Below are 10,711 nucleotides of genomic sequence, written 5' to 3' on the forward strand. Positions count from 1 at the left end.
AGGAAATATTGCCAATTTTAATTTCTTGTCGTTGATGAAACAGATTTTAATCGATCATTTTAAAATCAGTTTAGCGACACATTGTTCTATAATTTGTCTCGTGACCATAAAAGAATTGGTTTCGGCTACCTATTTCTGTAATCCTTTCATAATACAATTTATTTTGAGCAAGAGTTTAATGGACATGTGTTTTGTAGAAAGTTAATCTGATTATAAATACTCAACAGCAATCAATGAATTTTAACTAGAATTAAAATTACAGACACTATTATTGTAAGTATTATGATATTGTAGCTATACTATTAACCTAAAAATAAAAAAAAAACTTTAAAAAAATCTAAATTATTAATAATTAGCATTCAACATAAATTACATTTTGTCTTAACATAAAATTAAGCATAATATAAAATCTTGCCCTTTTTTTTCATAAATCACTGAAAGTAGATTTTAGAATTTTTTCACCTTTTATTGTAAAAGGTTTTGAATTTGCATTTATTACTTTTTAAAGAAGTACACCGTTTATTTAATAACACAACAGTGTTACTATGAATGGTCGTTTGAATAGAATCCAATATTTTAGTGAGAAAAATATAAAACTAAAAGATCGACTTCAGATAAATATGAAATTTTTAGAGTTTTAATCCTTTATTTACTGCATTTCTATGTGCGCATTTTTTTTGTGCTATATTTTTTGTACTCAAAACAAATATTTAAAATTTAAACCTTCAACTTAGATAATGTCATCGATTTAAGAGAATTTTTTCACTTGGTGACTTGCTTTCTTCTACATAAACAACAGTGGAGAAATACAGTCGGACCTCGTTCTCCCAACAACCAAATTTTATGCCAATCCAATGTCATGTTACCTTTTCAAACTCCTGAGCTCATGGCATATTTCCCTAATGTTAAATAAATCTGACTTTTCACAACAGTTTATTGTGAAATTCTGGGTAGCATGGCTCTTTGAGCCGTTTAGACCATTTGATTTTATTTAAAACTAAAATATTTTAAGCAAAATATTCAAAACAACTGGAAAAGTTTACTGACAAGAGATAAGAAAGACACTTATGTTGTTATAGCCCATGCATGCCAGTTCAAGAACTAATGCTAGGCTGCTACTCGCATAAATTCTGAAAGGTAGGTGTTAGTCTTTGACATGAGAAATAGAAGAAACACAAAGAAGCACTGTAGTTTAATTTGAAATACTCGGCTTTTGTGGAAAATCTCTGTAAGTTTGCCTGAAGAGGGCGCTGGAGTAAGTTTTTATTGGCATTCGAACAGTTGGCCTCGAACGACGAAGTTGGAAATAAGAGTTTGTGCATCCCTACACTCGAATGATATGTTTATGTTTGTGTCATGTTTGTGTCCGTTAATAAAATTTCAATTGTGCTGTTATCGACTATCGAACATTATCCACTGAACCACCAATTGCACAATCTAACCTGTCAGACATTTCCACAGCTTTAGATAGGAATTGAAAGAGGCATGAAAAGTTTTTCTTGTATTGCCGCAGAAGGGGATGGCGTTTGGATTTTTAAAGTGGACTACAAAAGTAGCAGGGGTAGTTGAATGTTAATTGAAAGCACTCTCACATAAGTGAAAGAGATGATACACGTCTTAGGGGGATTGACACAGAAAACCTAAAAGTATAGAAAGCAGTTAGCAGATGTTCTTCAATGTTTGAAATATGGAAAGAGTACAAATGCATTACCAAGGACCTAGCCAAATTATTAATTATTAACTAAACAATGAATGCCTTCCTTCACTAACCTTCAAGGCCGATCCTAGGGTGTCGGCCGCCCGTGTGCAAAGACCTAATGTGCCGCCCTGAAGAGCAATTTGCATGTTTTGACTAATAATTAACACCCATATAAATCTTTCTTCAAATTTCTATATGAAGTTCTAATTAAAAAAAAAAAGGATGAATTTATGTAAAAAGTTAGAAACTCCTTAGGTACAATTTATATCTTTGAAGAAAGTAATAGGTTCCGAAATTTACTAGTTGTTAAAAACGCAGTTTATAGTCTGTCTTTGGTGACATCAGAGGAAGGGGGAGGGGATCGCCCCCAAAAAATATACGAAATTGGCGTATTCAAAATAGCTGTAATTAATCTTTGGATGTGTTTGGTTGCAAGGACAAAAGAGTCGAGAACATTCAAGGTCCATGGAGAAATTTTGAATATTGACGTCAAAAATTCCAATTTTAGGAAATTTTTGGAGACTTGAGGAGAAAGTAATGTTGGAGGTCTTTCCCGAAATTCTTTCAAAATTGATGTCAAATTGCAGCTATTTTTTGTGACCTTAGTTTAGGAAGGATCGGCGCTCTTCCCGAAAATTTTCTGAAACAGAAGTTTTAAACACGCAATTTCAGGTTATCTTTGTTGAAATTGCTGGAGGGAGGAAGATGCGGTCGTCTCCTATCGAAAATTTTCGAAATTGAAGTTTAAAACTCAAATTTAGACTGTCTTTGGTGACGTTAGGGGGTCTGGCATCTTTCCTCCAGTAATTTATCGGCACTATTGTTTCAAAAACACATTTTTGGCTAGATTTGGACACGATAGGGGAAACTGGAAAGTATTCCGAAATGAAATATTTTTTGGAATTAAAATTAATTTTTGGCTATTTTTGTGAAGGAAGGATTTTGGGGCTCTAAGAGCGCAATTTTGTGCTATCTTTAGTGACGTTAAGGAAACCGGGAAGCTTCAGCGGATTTTTCTGAATATTTATCGATATTAATATCTGAAAAATACAACTAAAGACTTTTCTCCACCTCACCTCGGCGATTGATGGGGGATGCCGGATGCCCTAGCGCCGTGAAAATTTACGTAAGTCATCTGGAATTTTTTAGAAATGGAAGTCCCAAAATCATATTTTAGGCATTGTTTGATAACGATTGGACAAAGCGCGGATTGTTTTTTGAAACTGATGTCAGTTTCAGTTTGGTTTAGGCAGGAAGGTTTTGGTGACTCCACGAAACCGTCTAAAAACGAAATTTTGAGCTATAGTGATTTCTTTGGAGAAAAGGGGGATCTGGGGTATTTCCCCCAAAGTTCTTCGAAACTGATGATTGAAAAATGCAATTTTATTTTGTTTTTGAATAGGTTAAGTGAGAGGGGGTAGGATTGGGGGTCTCTCTAGAGACGCTAATTCAGACTATCTTTGGTAGTAATGTTAGGGAATGGATTTCAGGGCTCTCTACCGCAAAAATTTCGAAAAAGAAATTCGAAAAATGCCATTGAGCAATTTTTGATGACGATAAAGAGAGCTGTGTCCAGAAAAGACATTTTGGAGCCATCATTTTTAGGCTATGTTTGATTACATTAAGGTAGAAAGGGTGAATAAGAGACTTAATTGCATCCTTAAAATCGGTGGTTCAACCAGCGAAATTTTCCGAAATTAAAGTCCTAAAAACGCAGATTGAAGCCTTCTTCAGTCTCGTCGAGGCATCCTTTTGTTCTTCGTTTTGGAGCCACACTTAAAATTTGTAATCCGGGGCAAGAGCCCTGTCCTCCTACCTGATCTGAAACTGGGCAGTTCATTCGCAATTTTAATTAGAAAAAAATGCTGTAAAGGGGCAAAATTAAAAAATTTTAGTTCGTTGATCATATATGTTTGACTCTCGGGAGAGTTGCAATTTTCAATTGTCTCTCCAGTCTCCACGCATCAACGACTGCTGAACACAGAATTTGTTGTTTCAAATACTTGCGAGAGTATGCTATCAGCATAGTTTTTTTTTTTTTTACACAAAATATGTCTTCATTGTTTAGGGTCAATAAAAACTTGGGAGGCTGGGTGAAGCATTAGCGGCCTTTAGAAGGCACCCTTTCCATAGGCGGATTTAGGACTGAGTTCCTGGGGGGGGGGGCAGGACTTTTTTTGGAGCAACATTTTTAATTGCCCCCCCCCCTCTCCCACGTTTCTGTCTGTTTTCTGTGATGCATTAGGCCATTCTTTACTTTTTTATGCGTCATTTTCATTACTGTGTGTAATCATGCTGTCCTTTTTGAATTGACCTCAAAAGAGCTGGTATTAAGAAAGTGATGCAGGGCTCCCTTTTGAGTGGGATATAGAATATCTCCAATTTTCGGGGGCCCGTGGGTTACTCCCCCGGAGGAAATTATATAAAATGGATATAAAATTCTGCATTTTGGTGTCTTATAAGAGTTAATTGGAAATAATAGACAAATATTTTTTTTTTAAGTTTTATGCTTTAAAAGTGCTTTGTGATGCAAGTTAATACTTTAAAAGAAATGAGATTTAGAGAATAGGTATCAAGAGAGTAACATACTACCCATTTGAACAATTCTTAATTTATACACTTGATAAGAAATAAAATTGAAGCACACTTTGCTTAGGAGTTTCAAAGACTTGTCTAATTATTTTCAAGGTTTGGTTGGTTAGATTGGGTTTTTGGCTCAAGGGCCCTGGTAGGCTATACTGTGCCAAATCTTTTCAGGGATTTTAGAACCTATCAATAATTTGCACTTTCCAGTCTCTGAAATTGAGTAGTAGATTATACAGTTGTACAGTAATGTTCTTTGTATAAGGCTATTTTAAATTTAAAAGAAAAAATTAATTTTTTTTTAATTTCTCATCACAACTTTTTTTTAATTATAAGTAGTACAGAAAACGAAAAAGAATAGGGGTAATGTATCATTTTTTCCCGGGCTAAACAGATTAACAATGTGCAGTAAAAGTAAGATAAAAGCAATCAATACAAAAGGATTTCCAAAATTCTGCATTCAGGATTAAATAAACAGCAAGATATGAAGCATGTGAGTCACAAAAATTTATTTCAAGTAATATGTTACAAACGCAAGAACCATGATTTTTACATTTTTGATGCAGGATGTAGCAAGGAGCTGAATTTGACACATTTTGGCATTCCTCCCCCTACAATTTGTTAGAAATTTTAAAATTTAAGGTTTGTAGCCACACGTTTCCAAATATTCAAGGTTTTCAAGTACTTGAAAATGAAATTAGTTTTTCAAGCACTTTCCATTTTTTTTAAGGAACGAATCACAATTTTTTGGGAGTTAGGGGCCCACTTCAAAGCAGGGGCCCTAAGTTATAGCTTGCTTATCTTAAAGGCAAATCCAGCCCTGCATGTAATTCACTCTTACCTGCAGATTTTTGTTTGATTTTTTGTAATTGTAACGAAAATTCGTCAGTTTTTACAGTTAAAGGATTTTTACGATGTTATCAATCTGTGTAAGGTTTTTATCAAATTTCAGCAAATTTTTCCAAAACTTTTGATGACTGAATTACTACTCAGCTTTCAATAATGACAATAACTGTCTAATTTAGACTTAAATGATTATGACTTACCTTAATTTTTAAACAGTATTTAGAAAGTAAGGAAAATGGTACTTTCCCTCTAAGTAAAAAGATTCAATTAATCAGAACGTTCAGATAACTGAAGTTTATTCAGTTTGCGATAGTACTTATTTTTCTTTCTCAAAAAAAAAAAAAAAAAAAAGACAAGCCGAAAATTTTCCAAGCGCATGAAGTACAGTTCTAACTATTAGTTTCATATATACAAATTTTTTTCTTTAAAAACATAAAGAAAACACAGTTATAAAAATATTTCATCAGGTAATAATGCGATCTTACAAGAGGTTGTGCTACGGTGTTAACTGTTACTTTTGATGGTATTTTGCTGTACAAAAACCTTTTAGCTATGTACTTCTTTTGCAATAGCATACATTTCAAATCAGCCAATTTCATTTGAACATGTGAATCCAGAAGGTTCTTCTGGAAGATAAGTTGTTACTATATAAACTCCTACCAAAACTGGAGGGCATTGCCCCCTTTGCCCCCCTCCTATAAATCCACCCATGCTCTTCTGAACTATTCAAAAACAAAAAAATAATGATTTTTTTTTTTTTTTAATTTTTGGAAGATGTGTTGTTACTACATAAAGTCCTTCCAAAACTGGAGGGGCATTGCCCCCCTCTGACCCCCCATAAATCCGCCCATGACCCTTTCATGCTTCGGGGAGGGGGGGGAGATTTTCGCCATTGCCACTCCCCTTTATCCATGCCTGATTACCGGTTCTGTCAAATTTTGCAACTAAATAAAGCATGTGTGTAAAAGTTGATATTAATGGATAATGGAGCAATATAGGGTTGCCATTGGCGACTATTTTTTACCCTAGGCGACTATGGCGACTTTTTTGGCAAAAAACAGGCCAAAAACGACTATTTTAAAAAAAACGGCGACCTTTTGCAATAAAAAGCGACTATTTTTTCATATTTTATGAAATTCATAGAAAGAGTTGCATTCCAACACACTATGGAGATTGCATCATACAGTTTTCAGCCAATAGCGTTTCGCCGCGGCGAACGCGTCGATTTACTGAGGTCGAATTCAAATGCAAAAAAAAAAAAAGGGGGGGGGGTAGAAAGATGATCTGATCAAGGATTGTAGTTCTAGGATTTTGATAACAGCCGATGTGAAATAAATACATTCAAGTAAGTGTTAAAAAATATTATTTACTTTACATTATAACAGGGATAGATCGCCGCTTTTTGTCTTGGTTTTTAAAGACTTTTTCTGGATTTTTCTCCAAAATTTTAAAATTTTCAAATCAATCACATTTTGAAGTTAAAATATCATATTTTTTCTTTTTTAAGGATAAAATTACTTTAATATGCCTCCCACCATCATACCCGAAAAAAAAATCGTAAGTTCTGCGAAACCAAAACTAAAAACATGCTGCACATTGTGATTTTTCCCCCCCTAAATCTAAATTTTCGTTTTCTGTAATAAAATTGCATTATTAGTAATGATCTCCAGTGCTTTGACTTAAGATATCCTAATTTGTACGGCAAAAAAACCAAAGCCGTTCTTGTTTAACATTCTAGCGTCGAACACGTGCTTCGCCGAAAATTGCATGCTTTGTTCGAAATTGAAATCTTTTAGCATCCGGTTTGAACTATTGAAACTATTTTAAAAAGTCTTAGATATTTTAAATTATGCAATCTTAGGGGCAATTTATTTTGGTTTTTATTTCAATAATTTCTTAATTTTTTTAAAACTTTGTTCTTAAGTTGTTAATAGTTACGTATTTTTGTAAAAATACGAAAATTAAAAACTAGCAAACTTCCTTACTTTTAAATTTATGTCCAAAATAAATATTTTCAAAGCTACTTAAACTGAATTTTTCTGTTTTTTGAAGTTCACATAGAAATGAAAATATAGAGAACAAACACTCAAGCGTCGAACACGTGCTTCGCCGAAAATGTGCTCGAAATTTTAATCTTTTAGCATCCAGTCAGTGTTTTAATATTTTTAAATGGTCTTAGATATTTTAACTTATGCTATCTTAAAGCAATTTATTTTGATTTTTATTTCAATAATTTCTTATTTTTTTAAAACTTTGTTCTTAAGTTGTTATTAGTTACGTATTTTCGTACAAAAACGAAATTTCAAACTAGCAAACTTGTTTATATTCAATTTTATTCCCAAAATATTTTCAAAGCTACTCTAATTTAATTTTCTTGTTTTTTAAAGTTCACATAGAAATGAACATAACTAAAAATTGAACTCTAGGTGAAATTCATATGAAAATGAAAATTTGACTCCTTTTAGCTGGAAACTGCTTCAAGTGATCACTAATAGCACTAAAATATAAAATGTAAAAAAAATGAAACGAAAATTGATTTAACAATTAACAACAGTCATAAATTTACTTGAATGTTCATGTATTGGTTTGCAATAATTAACTTTAGCTTATTAGGTAATTTAAAATATGTTTTTTACATGTAGAAGTCTGATAACATTACATCAGCATCTGCTAAAACAAAAAACCTGTCACTACAGGAACATAAACTGGGTCCTTGCCCTAAAAGTTAGGCTAAGAAGTAGAACTGGCCCTGCCATTATTTAAGAATTTTTTTTAAGATGTTTTGCTTGACGTTGTCATGGTGCCATGTTCACATGTGCCCCCCTCCCCTATACTAGTTAGTTGTTTTACTTTGCTTATTTCAAAAGCTATTTTACCTATTACATTACTTTCCCTATATAGCTATTGCTTAATTATTACATTTAAATAGTAGTATGAAAAAACTGTCTCATTTTAGTTCACAGTTCTTAATTTTTAATAAGACTAGACTTTGAAGTACACAAATCAAACGATCAGCATTGAAAAAAAAAAAGATCAACATTTAAATGTATTGACAATTTTAAATTTAAAATGCATGGGAAAATGCCAATACTGTCTCCCCAACTTAAATACTTTGAAGACTCATGAATATGTTTTAACATTTTTTACTTATTAATAATGAAAAAGAAAACAAAATACATCATTTATTATATGCTTTTACTAAGAATTTTAAATAATACTTTTTTTTTTCAAAAATTAAGAATTTTGAAGAAATATTTTTTTTAATAAAAATTCTTAATTTTTTACACTATAAACTTTAATGCGTCACTTAAGTTTTTATATTGCCTCAAGTAGGACTTTTAAAAATAAAGTAAGCCTCACAGACCCTAAGAGATGTGTTACTTTATTTAAAGTTTAATCTTCATTAAATTCTATTATTAGTAGTACCATTAAAAAATGCTGAATGAACCAAGTTAATTTTGAAAAAAAAAAATATTATGTTTGGGAAAATAAGTTTTTATTTTCTTGTAGTTACTATAGGTAGTCATCTTTTGATTGTGTGACACAATGTATTTTTTTAATTTGTAAGTATTTAAAAAATATTGGAAATATGAACTTCATTACTATTCTGAGAGTTGCTTTTTTGAAGTAGTAATTCCAGTAAAAAATGTTGAATGATGTTAAAAACACATGTTAGATCTGAGAAATTAAGTTTTGATTTTTTCTTCTTTTTTTTTTGCATTTACTATAAATAGCTATGTTTTAAGATTTTCTGTTGTGTGATTTTGTTACACTAAATATTTTTTGAGTTAGTAAATAGTTAAAAGATATTGGAAAAAGCAACTAAATGGGTGAAAAAAGCAACTTAATCATTGTGCTGAGGAGACTATTTAGGCGACTTTTTTTTACAATTTAGGCTACTAAAGCAACTATTTTGAAGCAAAATTTGGATGGCAACCCTACAATACAATGTGCGTTCCGTTTTTCTCTATACGTTATGCTGTTGGAAAATTGGCACTTACTTTGATGATTGAACATTTGAGATTCAGCATATTTATTCGGCTTATTACGTTATTTTGTGTGAAATTCTTGAGGAATTTTGCTTGATTAAAAGAACTATATGATGCGGCCTGCGACCGCCCCTTGCTTTGGCCGCCCTTGTGCGGTGCACACCTGTTAGGATCGGCCCTGCTAACCTTAGTGTAAGACCACAACCACAATTTCTAGTCAGATTATTCGAAACTGATTCTACGTTGTAAGTTTGTGTGCTTGTAGACTGATGCCTGTATGTTTTGTTGACAGCGCTTCATTGTGCTCTATTTATGGAGCATTGTTTCCCAACTTTTTTTTTTTTTTTTTTGCATTTCTCCATTTGTTACATTCTCTCCCTGCATTTATTGCTAATTTATTCGAAGTGGTTTCATTTTTAGACAATTTGTATTGTTTATAGGATTTCTTGGAAATTTAATACTTAACGGTTTTTTCCTGATAGAATTATGTAATAAATTTCAGCTCCAGGTGTCATTTTGTGTTTTGTTAAATTCCATTTTTTGGTATTATACTGTCTCCTATTCCACCGTGCTTTCCTCTGATGACTTTTCATCCAGAAACTTGCACTTCTTCGCATTGAAAAAAATGATACTTGTAACATCAAGACACGTGTCTGCAGTAATTTGCTATTTTTGTGCTTCATAATTTTGTTTAATGGATTCATTTAATTTAGGATAGGCTTTAAACGAACTACTAAAAATGTTGAATTAGAAGAAAAAGGTGGAGTGAGGTACAGTGAGACAGCCGTAGTTGGGGCAGAGAGAGTGCCCCAATCCTGAAATCACTGAAACACCCCTGTCCTGACCGTCACCCACTCCTGAATCTCACTGTGTTGAAAGGGATGCTTTTTCAAATTTATTTTATTACTTAAGAGTTTTCAACTTGCTGTTTATGTACTTAACAGTATTTTTGCCTCATCAAAAATGTAAATCAAACCATGTAAGGCGAAAATAGGGATACGTTCTGGTAATCCATGATAAAAACATTTAACTAACCTACTGATTCCAAGGGGCATTTCAGATAAAGTAGATCTTAATGATCTGTAAATTATAGATAAAACTCATAGAGAAAAGAGCTCTTGTGTAGCATTGAATGTTTTTTCGGGTTCTTGGAGTTTCAGAGGATATCCAAAAACTGAAGAGAAAAAAGGTTCAATAATGAAAAAAGCATTAAAAAGGATAAAAGTATCATTCCAAGTGATACTGGAAAACAGATTTTAGAAGAAGAAAACGCAAAAACAAGAGAAATGAAAATAAAAAAAAAGGTCAAAAATGTAGAACAAGTGTAGATTTATTTGACACAACTGATGAGGTAGAAGGAATTAAATGTGGGATCTGGTATTTTATCAGACTACCTCAAATGTGCGAAAATATCTTCTGGGTTTGAAGCAGTGTTGGGCATCAACTAAAAAAATCAACTAAATTTGTAATTGATTGATTAGTTGACTAAAGTAATCTGACTCCCATTTAGTTCAGACTAATATTTTAAAAATTTAATTCAATTGCAGACGAAGATTAACGTTAGTTTAAACTAACTCGTTAGTTGACTAAAAAA

This window comes from Uloborus diversus, chromosome 4 (assembly GCF_026930045.1).
Source record: "Uloborus diversus isolate 005 chromosome 4, Udiv.v.3.1, whole genome shotgun sequence".
Lineage (NCBI taxonomy): Eukaryota > Metazoa > Arthropoda > Arachnida > Araneae > Uloboridae > Uloborus > Uloborus diversus.